This window comes from Festucalex cinctus, chromosome 14, assembly GCF_051991245.1.
Source record: "Festucalex cinctus isolate MCC-2025b chromosome 14, RoL_Fcin_1.0, whole genome shotgun sequence".
Classification (NCBI taxonomy): domain Eukaryota; kingdom Metazoa; phylum Chordata; class Actinopteri; order Syngnathiformes; family Syngnathidae; genus Festucalex; species Festucalex cinctus.
In genome coordinates this window covers 4020677-4037308 of record NC_135424.1, presented here as the reverse complement: position 1 = coordinate 4037308, position 16632 = coordinate 4020677, and the positions used below count along the sequence as shown (strand labels likewise).

At 41.7% G+C, this 16632-nt stretch overlaps 1 protein-coding gene across 2 annotated transcripts in view; it reads left to right on the top strand.

Annotated features, from left to right (window-relative positions):
• ikzf5 (IKAROS family zinc finger 5) overlaps positions 1-16632 on the top strand; it is a 133794-nt gene that overhangs the window by 64648 nt on the left and 52514 nt on the right. For both annotated transcript variants that reach the window (XR_013278599.1, XR_013278600.1), the window contains exon 5: positions 5801-5989. The gene's annotated coding sequence lies outside the window, so the exon portion shown is untranslated. The remainder of the gene's footprint in view (positions 1-5800; positions 5990-16632) is intronic.

Genomic DNA, 16632 nt, shown 5'->3' with positions numbered 1-16632 from the left:
GCCCACACGCCGCCGACAAAGAAATGACCATTAAATGTAGCTTTGAAATAAATGGGGCCCAATTACACTGATGGCGGGGGACACTCTAATGAAGCTTTTGTCAACACAGACAAACATGGCGCAAGGGAGGAAGGCAGGTGAAGTCACTCAAAATAAAAGAAAAGAGCTTTTCATGGAAGTTTGCGCAAAGATATGTCGCGCGCGGGATGTAGTCTGAGAACCCAAACAATTAAAACCAAAACAGGCTGGAGCATTAGCGGCAATTATTAACACGGAGGTCGCTCAGTTACATTAGGCGCGAGGTGGTCGGGGAAATCAGTCATGTTAAATGGATTTAGCAGAGTTGTTGTTTTTTTTTTTTTTTTAATGCAGTTTTGTGGTAGTTGTCCATTTTAATTAGCGGTTCAGAGGCTAGCAGCTCAAATTCCCGCTCTTCCGTGCCTCTCCACTGTAGTGAGTGCTTCTGACCCTTTGCCTCCGCCAATGGTGTGCCTGCAGTGTAAAACCGACTCACTGTTGCTTTTTGTTCAGGCGCTTTCTCTCTGGGTACGTTCACACAACAACATCCTGAAAATTCAAGGTATGTTCGGGGGGATTTTGTGTTAAACTGTCTACATTGTCCTGAAAAAGTGTTAACAACAACAGAAACACTGTAATATGGTTGTGGGGGCTGTAATTGGCAATGCCACATTGTAATTGAGGTGGCAAAAATACTTGGCTATATAGGTACTTGTGTTTAAAAAAAAAAAAAAAAAGTTGCGCGGGAATGCTTAAAGCAGAATGCTAATACTTGAATGCTAAGATTTGAATGCATGTGGAATATGCAGTAAATTGAGAGATAAATTATGAAATTCTAACCTCCTGGTTACTGGACAATGCGCTTTATCAACTGTGCCACCGAGCAGTATCAGACACCTGGTCATGATGATAAGTTATATTTATGGAAGTGGGCTACAGCATTCCCTCAATAACCTATTTGTACATTCAGAAATGCAGTCAGAAGCCCTGACCTACATTTACAACTTCAATTCTAATATATATTCAGTAAAATTGTATTCATTTATTCATTTATGCCTTCAGAATCAGGAGTGATGGCTGATACTACTTAAACTATATTAAGAATGGGACTTTTTCTTCAACAAATCAGATTTCATATAACAGGGTTCAAAGTTTTACATCATCGGATTAGATGGTCAGGGCCCTACTGAAGGTCCAGGTACCAAATGTACGGTCAACAGTGGGGAAAAACAGAATTAAAAAGACAGAGAGGCTAACAGTGGAGTATTATTTTATTCAAAATCGATAGCACAAGAAACGGCGAAACCGTTGTGATCCAGGAAGCAAGTAGACCCCAACGTGACATCTTACCTGCGTTTGCAGATGTTCTTTCTGTTGCAAAAGGTCACATTTGGGTATTGATCGGTCCAGGAAAGGAGCAGGCCTTACTCAGAGATGCTTTTGGACGCAACAGCTTGTCCAGGGCTAAAGGTTAAGGCCACAAGTGTCTGTGGAGGCCCGGGCCGAGGTCACAAGGTCTCAGTCAGGGTCAGGAGCACAGATGACCCAAAAGTCTGGATGGGGGACTTGTAGGTTTCCCTAACACGGATCACAGATGTGATCCATGATGGAAAACAATGAAAGACGTCTCTCTGTATTCCAAAGTAGGTTTGACACTACTTTTATTTTATTTATTTATTTTGGGTATGTGAGCGAACGCCGGAGTGCCTGGAGAAGGCCCAAACCGAGATTCGAAACTAGTATCTCAGTATTTTGAGCCAGACATGCTAACCGCTAGCCCACCTTGTAGCATCTCATTGCAATTTTTTCCAACCACACATCGCCCACTAAAACAAAACAAGGCAATTAAGTGTCTGCGTGGTTTATTAATTGCACAAACAAACAATTTCCTTCCCAGTGGGTTAGCCGACCTCTGCTCATCCTCAATTATGCTAATGCTAACTTTTCTCCACTAGAAACGCCGCCGATTAACAGCCTCTTGTTTTGGGAACGGCGCTTTAAAGCATTCGTTAATTCCCAATTAGACCGGCGGGCTCGTTTGCTCCCGAGCCGGTGGCTTTTGTGTCGGGCGTGCTAATTGGCCGACATTAGCGACATAACGAAGCTCGCAGGGGAGGAGGAAAGTTATTCGACTGCAGCATTAGTATGATGCGTTAATTAGACATTGTCATGTCAAGAGTTGAATCCAACAAGTAGGCGGCGCTCTCGCCGGTAATGGACGTTGCCTTTCGTCTGTCGTGAACATCTTGCTAATGTGTTGTGTGTGCGCTTATCTCCAATCATGTCTAAGACACTGTATAGTTTTTTTTTTCTTTTTTTTTTTCTTTTTTTTTTCTTTTTTATTTCAGCATTTTATGCCTCTTCACTCCTTTGTTACAAGCACTCGAGCAGCATTAACAGCTCACTATTCCATTTGGCCAAGACTTGGATTGTCTCTAACTCATTTACCACCATCACAGGATCAATGCTTGAGGCGCATACGAGTGGGACGGATACACGGGGAAGAAAAAAAAAAAAATGCTTTCATGTCCTGATGTGATCTCTTCAAATGGGACCTGGAACCTGGGAGTGAAATATTGTTTAGCGGCGTGTGTGTGTGTGTTGTATATTATATACCACACACGTTTTTCATCACAGGATGAGAGAAGCTTGTGTATGAGTGGGCCAAAACCCAGAAACTGGCCTTGAGAGGTTTTGCAAAAGAACCGGGCTTGTTCACATCAAAAGAATACAAACCTTGATCATCGTCTCCATAAGAACTCCGGGTGGGTCTTCGCCGTTCGCATTCAAGAGGCCTTTCAGAGCGTAGCTTTCGAGGAAGTAATCGTACCGGAGGGATACAAGGGGGGAGGGGGTTTGGTTTTTGAGACTCACGACTTACAACGTTTCCAGGTTACAAACGGTAAATTTACATACAATTTTTGGTAAATCCCCAATGCAAAGTCATGCATTGGAATTTAGTGATATAGATGGAAGGCAGCAATACTTAAACCATATTTATAACTTCATATGGGTGTAATAGGGAAAGTTTAGTGAGCATTACATACCGCATCAGGTACATTCAAATGATGAAGTTGATCCCAAATATTCTCTTTACTCTCGTTTCCATCCTCTTCCGAGCTGGGTTCGAACACATCACACAGTGCGGTCAGCCTTGCGTTACACAAGTAAAAAAGATGAACACTAACACAATTATTATTTATCTGTATATACTCCGGTAAAGAACCAAACTTTGTACTGAAGTCCACAATTGATTTTGAACATGGAACAGTTATGGAACACCGTGACAACTAATGACGGACATTCCTAAGGCAAAGACATTCCACGTATTTACAAACAATATTTAGCTACTTATTATTTATCTATTTATCTATTTATTTACCTACTTTATAATATTTACCAGTGGTAGATAAATAGTCAATCATATGATCTCTTTCAGCTCTTACAGTGATGTCTTTCTTTTTTCTTTTTTTCTTTTTTCTTTTTTCTTTTTTCATTCTTTCCTTTTGTTTTCTTTCTTTCTTTCTTTTCTTTCTTTTCTTTCTTTTCTTTCTTTTCTTTCTTTTCTTTCTTTTCTTTCTTTCTTTCTTTCTTTCTTTCTTTCTTTCTTTCTTTCTTTCTTTCTTTCTTTCTTTCTTTCTTTCTTTCTTTCTTTCTTTCTTTCTTTCTTTCTTTCTTTCTTTCTTTCTTTCTTTCTTTCTTTCTTTCTTTCTTTCTTTCTTTCTTTCTTTCTTTCTTTCTTTCTTTCTTTCTTTCTTTCTTTCTTTCTTTCTTTCTTTCTTTCTTTCTTTCTTTCTTTCTTTCTTTCTTTCTTTATACTGAAACTTGAACTATATTATAAACTGAACTTGAAACTGATACTTAATGCAAAAAATATAGATTCGAGTAAGTCCTCCTCGCCAGGAGTTGGCGCTACACTGCAGTGATTTGACAAATCGTCATTTTGCCTCCCAAAGACAAAAATGTATTGGTGGTGTTAATAGTTAGCAGTCATTGTGTTCATTGAAATTTTGGTCTAAGAAAGGGGTTTGGAACATCCCTAGTAAAAACTCAAAAAAAAATAAAACTTAGTTCCAAAATGTGATTTAGGAAAATTCACTTCTAACTAAACAAACAGGATACAGTTTATTCTTAAATTTCTTCAAAGATGAAATACTTTCGATCCGCGGCGGGATTGTTTACGTGCATTGTCATCAGATGTTCCGGAAAGTGAAAAATCCAAACTATTCAAAGGAATGTTTGCAGCGGACTCTTCCAGTAAGTCCATCCAATTCCGCAGTCGGCTTTATGCGAGGCCCAAGAAAGACGCGCGCGTGAATGACATCTGGTGTGAATAAGACTGAAGAGGGTCGCTATCATCTGCGCTCCCACGTTGCTTTAACCTCTTTTTATGTCTCAAGTGCTGCGAACTGGGCAAAATCTATTAGTGGCCTTTTTAGAATTACAATCATCCTATCTAAGGTTTTTTTGTTCAGGTAAGCGCGTCCGACAACGGCCGAGCGTCCGCGTGGAAAGCATTGTGTCGCCTCGTGTACAAATGGACACTTGTTCGTTTCATCGCACGCTTTTCATCTATATGGAAATGACGCGATGCACTCGCCCAGCCTTGTTTGCTTGTTTGTGTCGTCCGGCAAGGACAATGAAAGGAAAATAAGAATCGCCGGCGTGCGGCGGGAACTTTTTGTGTAGGCTCTTGTGACATTATGTCGAGCCAAAAGAGGAGGAGAGAGATGCGTTGACAGCAGAATTTTCAATTTGACGGAGATTTCCAGAGGGCCACTAACACGTTTGTGCACGTATGTACATTGAAGTTGAAGAGGGATTTGGATGGACACAGCCAGAGTCTAATAAAATAAGAAAATGAACAAATAAATAAGGAAAATTGCACTGATTAATGCAAAGTATCGGCAGCAGAGTGATAGCGGTTACCGCACCTGCCTCACAGTTCTGAGGTTCTGGGTTTGAATCCCGGCTCAGACCTTCCTGTTGTTAAGTTTGCATGTTTTCCTCACACTTGCGTGATATATTGACGATATTCTAAAAACAAGCATGTTTGCTTTATTGAGGGTCGCTAAATCACAGGTATCAAACTCAAGGCCCGAGGGCCAAATCCGGGCTCTCGACATTTTCTTGGGCCCGTGAAGTCAAATCATGAGCGTCAACTTTATATTTCTTGCAAATTGTCGTCACTTTTAGCAACACTGAGATATGAGAAATTGTTAAAAAAAATAACAAAATAAAAAAAAAATTAAAAGTGGTACTAATTGCTCCTGTAAAATAAATAAGATAGTTGAATAAACATTTCCTGGCTTCTGATTTCAAAACTAGTTGTCCATCAATTTGTTGTGTATTTGTGATAATGTAATGCCAATCATGCATTTATATGGGTTCACAGTCGGGACACCAATTAATTACGATGTGGGCCGGTATCACAAAATTCTTTTTGATGGACCGGCATAGAAACAAAATCATTGTAATTTGGTCCTGACCGTTGAAATCTGCTAGCCAATTTAATCAACCAATATTAGCTCTTTTAAAACAGGCAAAAACATCAGATTTTTTAATTTTATTTTTTTGCCTGATTGTATTATTATTATTATTATTATTATTATTTTACATACATTAAAACATCATAAGACAGTTTTCCATGTCCAGAGGCACTGGCAGAAATTGTATACCTGATTTTCAAAATAAAACGTTTTTCAGACTGACGATCAATAAAACATTTGTTCAGTCTCTGTGATCTAACAAGTTAACTTTTTTTGCGTGTTAATTTCCGCAGGTGCACATAGTTGATGGAGAGATGCACAAGTGACTTTCGGCTTCATCTCCACCGTCCTCATTCGTCCATCCGGCCTCCGGCGAGGGGGACAAAGGACCCGTTGTCAGCCCGCCGATGCCCGTTGCTACCTGGATGTCAAGGCGGGGAGAATTAGGAAAGGGGGCAGGAACAGAGCTCCCCAACTACAAGGTAACGAGGGAAAACCAATCCCACCGGGATTTATCCCGACATTGGAGACACAGTGTTCACTAGGCGGCAGATCAATGGCTCTCTCCGGGGAGGAGGAAGGAAAGAGGAGGAGGAGCAGGATATTGGCCCCAAAAAAGTGTAGTTTCCAAATGACCCCCCACCAAAAAAAAAAAAAAAAGTGGCAGTGGGTCTTGTTACCTGTTTAGACGTTTGAGTTTCAATGTCCACTTGTCTATTTGGGCAGGAGTTATCTTACCACACCTTGCAAGGACCCCACTTTGCAGCCACTAACTCAGATTGCAATCAAAAAGACTTGTACAACAAGCGTCGGTGTCCTTATCGGTTAGGGTGACCGCGTAAAATGTAGAGTTGGGGGGCCACTGGCATTGAGGTACACACGAGCTACTTCAACGAGCTTTGCAAGAAGAACAGCGAATCCCCGTTTATCACGGGCAGTGCATTTCAGAACTCCTCGCAATAGGTGACTGGATTTTTTTTAGGCTTACGCCAATTCCAATATTTGTCAGAATAAAATTTTGAACAAAATAAAATCCAACATCTACCTTACAATTTCTTTCCGGCTTAAAAATAAATAAATAAATAAAGTTAAAAAAAAACCACAATAGGCACTATATAATTTTGAAGCATTGAATGGTGTTGGTTCCCCCACTAACCTTCCCACTCCTGCAATGCACCGCCATCACGACGTGCTCCAAGCAAATGTCATCGTCCGGTGTCTTTTGAGCGAGCGGCGACACACTTGCGTGGCGTATTGATCCCCTTTCCCTTTGTGCGGCCTCGTCAGTCTGGCGCTAATTAGCGTCGTCCATTAGCGACGTTGCCCATTAAGAGTCAACGCTGGCGTTCTTTTCAGCCAGCACTCATTTGGCCCGGGTTTTTTCTTCTTTCAAAGGCATAACAAGGGAATCGTGGAAAATATGTGCTAAAACGCAGGGCGCATAAAGTGGGTGTTTAAATGTATTAATAAAAGGCTTGTAGATTTAATTAACACCCCAGATAGCTGCCGGCTTTGTTCCCGCGCTGCAAATGATCATCTTTAGCAAAGACCACAGCTATCACTTTGACACGGCTGTTAAAAAGGTGCTTGGCAGACACCATGCATAGACTTTTATTTATTTTTATTTTTTAAGGATTATTCATTTCAAAGGTACAGATGCATAACTTCCCTTTGTATACTTTGGGACTATACATCCTGTCTTTATGCACCTTGTTCAGAATGTGCTTTTTATTGGAAAGCAATGCTGTAAGCCTTTGGTAATGACGAAAACAGATTGATGACAACATATTTGAGATATGTATGACATTATGATCGTTCGGTAACTCTAAGACAGAAGACAGAAAAACGCCTATAGAATAAGCTAAGTGTCACTGTACATGCACATAGTAACTGAACAGCAACTAACCACAATATCACATGATCTTCATAACAAACACAGTAACTGCATAGATTTTGGCAAACAAAAGTGGCTAATATAGCTAATATATCATCGCATTATCATCATAAGGAACATAATAACTGCATACAACTTGACAAACAAATGTGGCTAATATAGGTCAAATATTATCATCATAAGGGACATAGTAACAGAATATAACTTAGCAAACGAAAGTGGCTAACATAGCCCAAATATCATCACATTGTCATAATATAGCTAAAATATCATCGCATTATCATCATAAGGCACATAGTAACTGCATAAAACTTGGCAAACAAAAGTGGCTAATAAAGCTAAAATATCATCACATTATCATCATAAGGGGCATACATAAGAATAATACATCCACAACCTGCATAATGCTGCTGTTGTACCTCCAAAGTCATCATTTTTTTCAGGAGAGCTGTAAAACTGCATGTTTGTTGAACTATTAACATTGCATCATCAAAGAGAGCAAGCCATTTTCAACATTTCAGATTGGTCAATAATAATTAAAAAAAAAAAACAAACAAAAAAAAAAAAAACATCTATGCGTGTCCAACAGTATAGATTTTTGAGAAATCTGAAATTGTGTTTTTTGAAGTTTTGGCCTGAGCCAACAATATGTATCATAACTGACAAATTAACATTATAAACAACTCAATGACCCCATGAGCCAACCCGAAACTATTATAACAATAACAAATAAGACAAATGAAATTATCAATTCAACATTCATTTTGGTGAGTGTTGTGTTGTTTCACTGTGTACGATTTACAAGGCTTAATACCATCTTCAACTCTTTTATTAATTTCCTGAAAATGCGTTGTTTGATGTGAAGATTCCGTCTGACAACAACGATAAGTTATCGGTTTCTGTAAATGTGGTAAGATGGCAGTCTGAGCAAATTAAAATCCGTTCAAATCTAAGGTCACATCTGGAGCCGATTCTGGTGGACTATACCAAGATATGCAAGTATCCCGAAACGGAACCACTGCACCCCCGCACATACTTTAGCGTCCGCTGCATCTCCTTGTTTACTTGCAAGGTAAAGATATTATGTCTGTGTTGAGGACCCTAAACAACCGGGCGCACATTATCGCTCTGCTGATATAATACGAGAAACGACGGGGTTGCGGGATAACCCTCTCCCCATCTCGCCCTTTCATCATGCGTGTCACGTTGACCCGGCTGACCATCAGCGGTCGGCTAAAGGGGGGGAACGAACGCGCCCAAATAAAGTGCTCGCCCTGAGCCATTATGATTAACCATCAGCAGTTTTTGTGTAATCACCAGCGCGCGGTCCAACGCGGACGGACAGCGCCGCGGAGAGAAATCAATCACATTATATGACTGTGGATGTGCTTTATTGACCTCTGTTGGTGTTCGCACATTTCAGACTTGATTTGTATCTACTGGCGGCCGTTTAGAACAATGCGGGCAATTTGGGCAACCATGGAAAAAAACAGGGCAGCGTTTTATCAAGCCCGGAGCTCATGCTTATGGATTGAGTGCTATTTAGAAAGGGGAAAAAAAAAAAAAAAGAGCAACCCTATTTAGATGCACTTCCTGCATATATTTTATGAAGTAGCCTGAAGCGTGCTGCCCTCATTCTGGCCCATCGAATGTTTGATGTTTGGACTGATATTGGGACACCTTAACACTAATGCATGGCAATGTCGTGGGATTATTATTATTATTATTATTGTTGTTGTTGAGTTACCCATGTTGCACTATGAAGCGGCACAGAGACAAGTGTGATAAAAAGTGGTGGCATGTGGACTAAGTTATCCCCCGAAAAATATTTAATGGTTTAGATACTTTTTGAGGATTCGTGACATCAAAAATTCCCTTGTCACAACGTATTATACTCACTTATAAAAACACATTTATTTATGCTGGTGTTTATCACGAGTTTACTTTCAGTCTTAGACTTAGACTTAGAGTTGACTTTATTGATCCCTTTGGGATGGCTCCCTCTGGGAAATTTGTTATGATTTTTTTTACATTAATTTCAAGATTTACAAGCTTAGAAGAAAAAAAGTAGAAGCAGAAATAGGAAAATGTGATTAATTGGAATTTAACTATGGAAAAATGTGCGATTAGTTTAAGAATAAAATTTTGAATTGAATTGAAGAACATGTAATCGCTCGACAGCATTAATTTAATTAGGTTTGAACGTAGTCGCAAATAGATTCGAACGTACTCACCAGTCAAAAATATTCACTCCGTGGTTCCATAAAACTGCATGATGCTGTGTAATTCAATTTTTTTTTTTTGGTGTGGATCACCCATCAATCATTACGTCATCACGTTACGTCATTACGTTAACAATGTAAAACTAATAAAATAGAACACTACAAGTACAATTATCTATTTTAAAAAAAAAAAAATTTAAATCTAGGCGTCTCTAGTAAATGATTAAAAGGGAGTCCGCATATGACGACACGAAGATGAGCAGAGTGTGAAATCCCATTTATCACAAGCAGGCCGCAGTAAATAAGACTTGCTCGTCTCATTATCCCGCCGCCGAGCGATGGCCGCTTTATTCATCCAGAATGCATTGTACCTAAAGGTTAAGAGTAGTTATGACAAAAGTAATGTATTATTAAAATACCTTTTGGAGTGAAGCACCTTCTGATATATTTTTTTTCTTGGCTGATGAAAGCAGGATTGGGTGGAATCACCCCCCACACCCCCCCAATCTTCTTTATTCGCCCTCTTCAACGATTTATGCGGCAAGAGTGAAGAGCTCGGCGGCGAAGCAGGCCGTAAACATTTTGTTATAGTCGGAACCATCTCTTATTACTGGTTTTTCATTAGAAAAAGAATCCTTTTTCTGGGAGGCATTCAAAGCATTTGGTGGGTATGGGGTGGGGCGGATGAAGACGCTCTCACAATGTTCTCCCTCTCACCCTCTCTATACCTGAATCCTTTCTCTTTTTTTTTTATGCTGTTAAGGGAGTAATTGAGTGCAGAAAATGGCTTGGCTTATTTAGACTGAGTCTGATCCTGAAATGATTAAAGCTAAAGGGCTTTGAGGTATTCAAGGAGAGAGAATGACAGAAAGGGAACATGGTTAATGCTCCCCCCCCCATCCCCCCCCCCCCACCCCTCACCCCCCTATTTGGCAAGGAGCCGGGAGGAAGCGGGCGCATCCAGACAGGTTGGTGTCGGCGGGGGCCGCGAAGAATAGCCTCTCCCTCGCCGGCCTATTAAAAGCGTCAGGGACGGTTTAAAAAAAAAAAAAAAAAAAAAGACAGGAAATCACGGCAAGAAATGAAGCTTCTTTTGCCAATTACCGAATGCCGAGTGCACACCTTGGAGCTCTTTGTCCTCTCTAGCACCAGTTCCTTTTCTCTCACTTTCCTTTTCTGACGTTACTCCCCCGCCCTCCCCCTTCTCTCTCTCTCTCTCTCTCTCTCTCTCTCTCTCTCTCTCTCTCTCGCTACCTTACAGATGCATTAGCACCAAGGCCCGGAGAAGAGGCACCGTTTTCCTTTTCTTTTCTTTTTTTCCCCCTGTCTTTCTTTAAAGTCTGCTTGGGCTCACTTCTCGACCGCCTTTTGTGGCTCCCTTTCAAGGCATCGGAGTGGGTGTGGTGGGGGGTGGGGGTGGGGGGCTAGGGGCAACACCTCTCCACTCAACATTTATCTCCGCCTTTTGATTAGGCCTAGCGAAAAAGGGAGTGACATCCACACAAAGAGGGAAGACGCTGGAGGATGTTGCCATCTGATTAAAAGGCGCTTAAGTATCTCTTAATGCGGCCGGCGACATCGCAGACAACGCCAAAGCTCTTTTTTTTTTTTTTTTTTTTTTTTTTTGTCTTATCAATAATTGAGCGTGGGCTCTGTCAGGTCATTGACTGGGGATGGATGGCCGCCATCGCCGGCCCCCTCTCACCAAAAGCCACGACTCCGGGGACCAGTAAACGCCTCGCAAACGGGCGGGGGGTTCTTTATACGTCCCTCCCACGCGATTGACTCAAAGCTTTTAATTACTTCTCAGCGAAAACAATAGCAAGAGAGCTGATGCGCTCGCAGCTGTAATTTGACACATCCTAACATTTCGTTTCAATCATTTATCTCATTCATTTATAAATGTGTGACCTTACGTTGGAGTGCGCCCCTTGCGGTCGGAGGGCACGGCGTCAATGCGAGTGAATTAGAAAACAATCAGCGTGACCTACAAAATAGGTCAAACAGTTGATAAATCGGCGACCAACGCTATGGTGAACTTGTTCGACGGATGCTCTAATGGCTCAAAGGAAAGATGAGATCATTCTTTCGGCGTCCGGCAGCGATTCTAAACCAGGCGGAAAACAGTGAGGAGTGAAAGACGAGAAATCAGGGTTCACCCTGAACTGTCGTAGATAAACAAGCACTCAAATTCACACCCATGTACAATTTAGTATTCTAAAAAAAATAACGTGCATGTTTTTCGAACCGTGCTGCCCATTCTCCCCCCCATCGGAAATGATCGATCAATCCGTCTAAAAGAATGGCTTTTTTGCCATTTATTTGTCGTTTGGCCTCATCCTCGAGTCAAACCCAGGACTTCTCGACTGTAGAGCAAGACGCGCTAAGCACTTTTTGCAAGGCTTGTTGCCGCGATAGCCGGCGGTAATGGCGCCGTTAAAGAAGATATAGCTTCCAAATTAGAGCTTCAGCTGCCATTTTTTGAGCAAGGAGGGGTGCTTCAATATCCATTCTAGCGTTCATAGGCCGCCTGCTTGTTCCGGCTTTGCTCTTATCAAGACACATGAGGATATTATTATGTAAGATTACTCATTTTCGGAGGGCTTTAACTCCGTCACGAGAAGCAAATCCCTCACATGTTGCCGGTCTCATCCGTCATCGGCACCGGCAGGCGGCGGCGGCAGACACTTTTTAAATGACCTCATGTTTTGCCACGAGCGCTATTGTGACGCTAAGAAGATTTTCATTCCATTTTTGCCTTTCATATTTCATATTCCGGCTTCACTGTTGTGAGTATTTTGAATGGTTTGAGGGATTCTTGGCTTAATGTCAAACATCAAGAAGTTGCGTGTGCGCGCGTGCGTGTGCTCGTGAGGCCGCCAGCCATTTGCAAGGTTAATGTAGTAGAAAACAACATCCATCTCGCCCCTAAACACTTTCATTAGGCCCACATAGCGCCTCCTCTTGCAACGTTGTCAGCTGTGACGTGCATCGTATTATCGGCGAGTGACGCAATCAATAAAATCTCAATGTCGCGCACTCTGAGTGATGGGCTCGTGTGCGCGCGCCGTCCCATTCGTCCGTGCTGCGTTGTAATAAATGCCACAGACGACCGCAGGCCATGACCATTAATAATAATAATATTAATAAATCGCGTGATGGAGGAGTTTTTAGATGACTTTGTTTGCTTCTGACACGTTGAGCGAGCACTTGGCGGATTACACAAATATCCAACTGCATCACTTTTAGCCCTTCCCGCCTCGACTGCTGTTTAAAACTCGCTAAGGCTGGATTTACATTGCATGGTTCAAATGTTACAATTACATTTTTTGTTTTTATCTCAAGTAGCACAATTTGGATTTGCGTCGAATTTTCAAATTTCAAATTTGCAAGTTCAGTGTAAATGCACAGATCAGATATGTTATCAGTTTGAGTTTGATGTCATCAAAATACACAAAATGGTGACGTACGAGCAATATGAATAAACACTGAAATACAGCCATTAGAACTCTAAATTACAGCGAAGGCATAGACAATTTGAAACATTGATTCTGAATTGATGGGCACGGCAAATTTGCATGCTGTTGCATTGCTTTTTTGTTTTTTTGCATAGTATTGATTTCTATAATTATCACATGATCGATCCTGGTAGTATTATGGAATACGTCTGGCACGGCCTGCCACTGGTCGACAGCAATGTCACCAGTGAGTATGTTTACATTCTGTTAATAATAATAAATAATAGTATTACATCCGCTGTATATTTAAACACAAAACATGCTTTGTTTTTAAATCATTGCTAGCCTAGCGCTAATGCTAAAAGCGAAGGGAGGATCCCATTCAAATGCTAACGGAACTTTACCATCCACTTTGGGAGTGTTTTTCCTTCAAATAACGAATATTCATAGACAAATGCTGTGGGAACATATTACCACAGGTAAGATAAGATAAAACTCTGCTACTTTTCCAGCCCAATTATGATCTCTAACCATACAGTACAGCAGTTGTGCACAACTATGAATGGTTTTATGATTCACACATAGATCAATACAATAACCTTACTTACTGTACTTATTGAAATTTGTTAAGGTCATACTATGGACTTGTCATTCAAAGCATAGAAAATCTTAATAGGAAAAGTTCAAGTGTAATTGGCACCCATTGAGAAGGAATGAGAGGAAAATAATTATATGCATTATATATTTTTATAAAATAATCGTCAGATTAATCTGGAATTGGTATTTTTTTTTTTCCCTACCAAAAATGGGTATTGGCATTGGCCTCAAACAATAAATAGTAAAAAAAATATATTGTAAAAAAAAAAATATATATGTGAATGAGCTGTTGGTCATTGTTGGTGGACAAGCCAACGGAGATGGTTAAAAAAAATAAAATAAAAAAAACACTGCATGGTTAATCCGCAAGTTTACTGTGAATGCAGCGCTCAATTGTAGCCCTGTTTCAGTGCAAATTGAATTGTGCATTAAAGTCAATAAATGCCTGACTTTGGCGGACTGATGCATTTTATTTGCACACGGCGTCTGCGCGAAGGCTATCTTTAGGACCTCTTGATCAGCCCCATGACCCCGTGAGTACGCGGCCCATCTCGCAAATAGGAGGGTGCGCTTACGCCGACTTCAAAAAGCAAAGAGGGGGGACCTGATAATTTCTAAATGGAGTGGCGCTGGTGGGGAGTCCATAAAAGCCTGCCTTGTTCTCAGCACACCTCCTCTTTGCTTCACAACAGCCAGTTAGGCTAATAGCTGGTGGGAGAAAGGGGGTGAGGCAGCGCGAGGAGGGGAAAAAAACGGGTAATTACTGGTAATCACTCGTCGGGGAAGAGCTGATGATCACTACAGTATAACAGCTTGTACTGTTCCCTGTTGGAAAACAGTGAGAGAGGGGGGAGGAACCGGATGTCGTACTCTCGGCAGGTAACAACCGCGAAATTAGTCGGTAACCTTAAACCCCCTCCGCAATCATGGAGAAAACTCTCCGCCTCGCTGCCTCTGCTCCCCGCCGCTCTTTTCTCCCGCGCCGAGTTATACGAATCTCAATATTCGTCTGGCTGAGGACCGTGGGTCCTTTATTATACGGCAATCTTGTCGATTCGGATTGGACGTGAAGTAGCTGTGGTTCAACGAGGAGATGAGGTGATACAAACAGGAACGTTAGAGGGGGATGCCCGCGAGGTCCTCGCGCTTGATTTGAAGCTACCGAACGTCCCAGTTGTTTACTTGTACAAATACAGCGGTATCTTGACTTGCAAGTTTAATTTGTTACATAACCAAGCTTGTTAGTCGCATAGGGAATCCGTATTTCACATGACTGTGGCTTTTCTTCCGCACATGCAAGGGGATTACGTGAAAACACTGGATTGTGCAGGGGTGAGTGTCCGTGGTATCACAATTGGCTCATTATCTAACACTTAAATAGTTTGCTATCAAGTATCAACATAATTAATGGGCAAATTGGCTCTCTCAAATGGGCTGAGACTGCAGTCATTTAGCAGGAACCGAGTCAGAGGAAAGGCCTATTGATCTGGAGAGCGGCGTCTCCTGGAGCTTCTGTGTGGCGAGACGGTGGCCTCCACACTTGGAAGGGGAGAGAAAGAGTGGGAGGGGGGAGCAGGGACCGTCTTTAACGGATCAATCGGGAGCACTTGGCCCACTTGTACCTGTTTGTAACTGATAAGACTGGACACTTGAGAGAACTGCTAATGATTCGCCGGGATCATCGCCACAAAGGAGAGGACGTTTATACACGATGGCATTATGGTAATCTCTTTGAAATAAATCAACAAGATGATGCAAGCATTCATGGTTCCCTCTTGGTCTCATCAGACCGCAGGACGTTTCCAGTAATTCATGTACCTTAGTATGCTGTAGGGTGAAAGCCCATTGGTACCACGATGCACTTTACTGTATCCGAGTCCTCTGTGTGGCCTACTCATGAAGGTGAGCAACTTTTTGGTGGCAAGTGAAACTCGAGGCTGATGATCAACAGCCATGGATTGGAGTGGTGTAAGATTAATTTTGCTCTGTTCCTGCAGGATGTTGATGTGATCCTTGTTGCGCTTTTTGGACATCCAGAAGCCGTGGCCATAGAGGACTTTCCGGGAGAGGGGGTCGGCATTTATACAGATTTTCTGATCAAGGTTCAGTTTCATGGCATTGGCAATCTTCTTATAGACTTGGCGAACTTTATGTACTGTAGAGAAGCTATTCTTTTTTTTTTCTTCCACGATGGGTAAACAGGCACTCTAAAGACCCAACTATTTGTATACAAGCTATTAAAAAGTCGGTTTTCAACGAGACATCCCCCTTTAAGCAGGGGAGGATTTCGTTTGAGTATATCCATTGCAAGTCGCAAAACAGCACTCTTTGTTATATTAGCTCAGAGGAAACCTGTGTTGCACCCCCCGGAACTCGTCTGCCCCTCAACCAAAATACGAAAAAGGAGGAGTAGCGGGGAGCAAAAAGGAGTTTTTTCTTCCTGCAATTAGCATTCACGGTTAGCTAAGCAGAACTAATGCAACAAAACTTTGAGTGTCACCTTACTTGTCCTCGTAGCTGCAGGCCAGATTAAACTGTAGCAAGATGACAACCTTACCCCCACTATCCCGCCCCACCTCATGCGTATCAATTACAAGCCTTTTATTACGAGCTATGTTATTGGTAATTCCCTTTGAATGGCTGTGACAAAAAGTATGCACTGCTTCAAAACAACAGGGCGCTTTTTAGGGCGTGGGTCATGTGCCACTGATACTGTACTTTGGGAAACAAACGCATCCGCAACTGCTCACCATTGTTGGTCAGTAGTCAGAACTCCCAGCGGTGACCTTGTTTAAAGTGAGTGGCTTCATGTTACAATAGCGCTGTCAATGCAAACGTATGCACGTGTATATTTTATGGATTTCTTAAAATAGTCATTGGTGTGTTTTTTGTGTCATGTCTTGAGCAGGGTTATCGGCATTAGCGCCTTATTTATCATGTGGGTCAAAGCAATA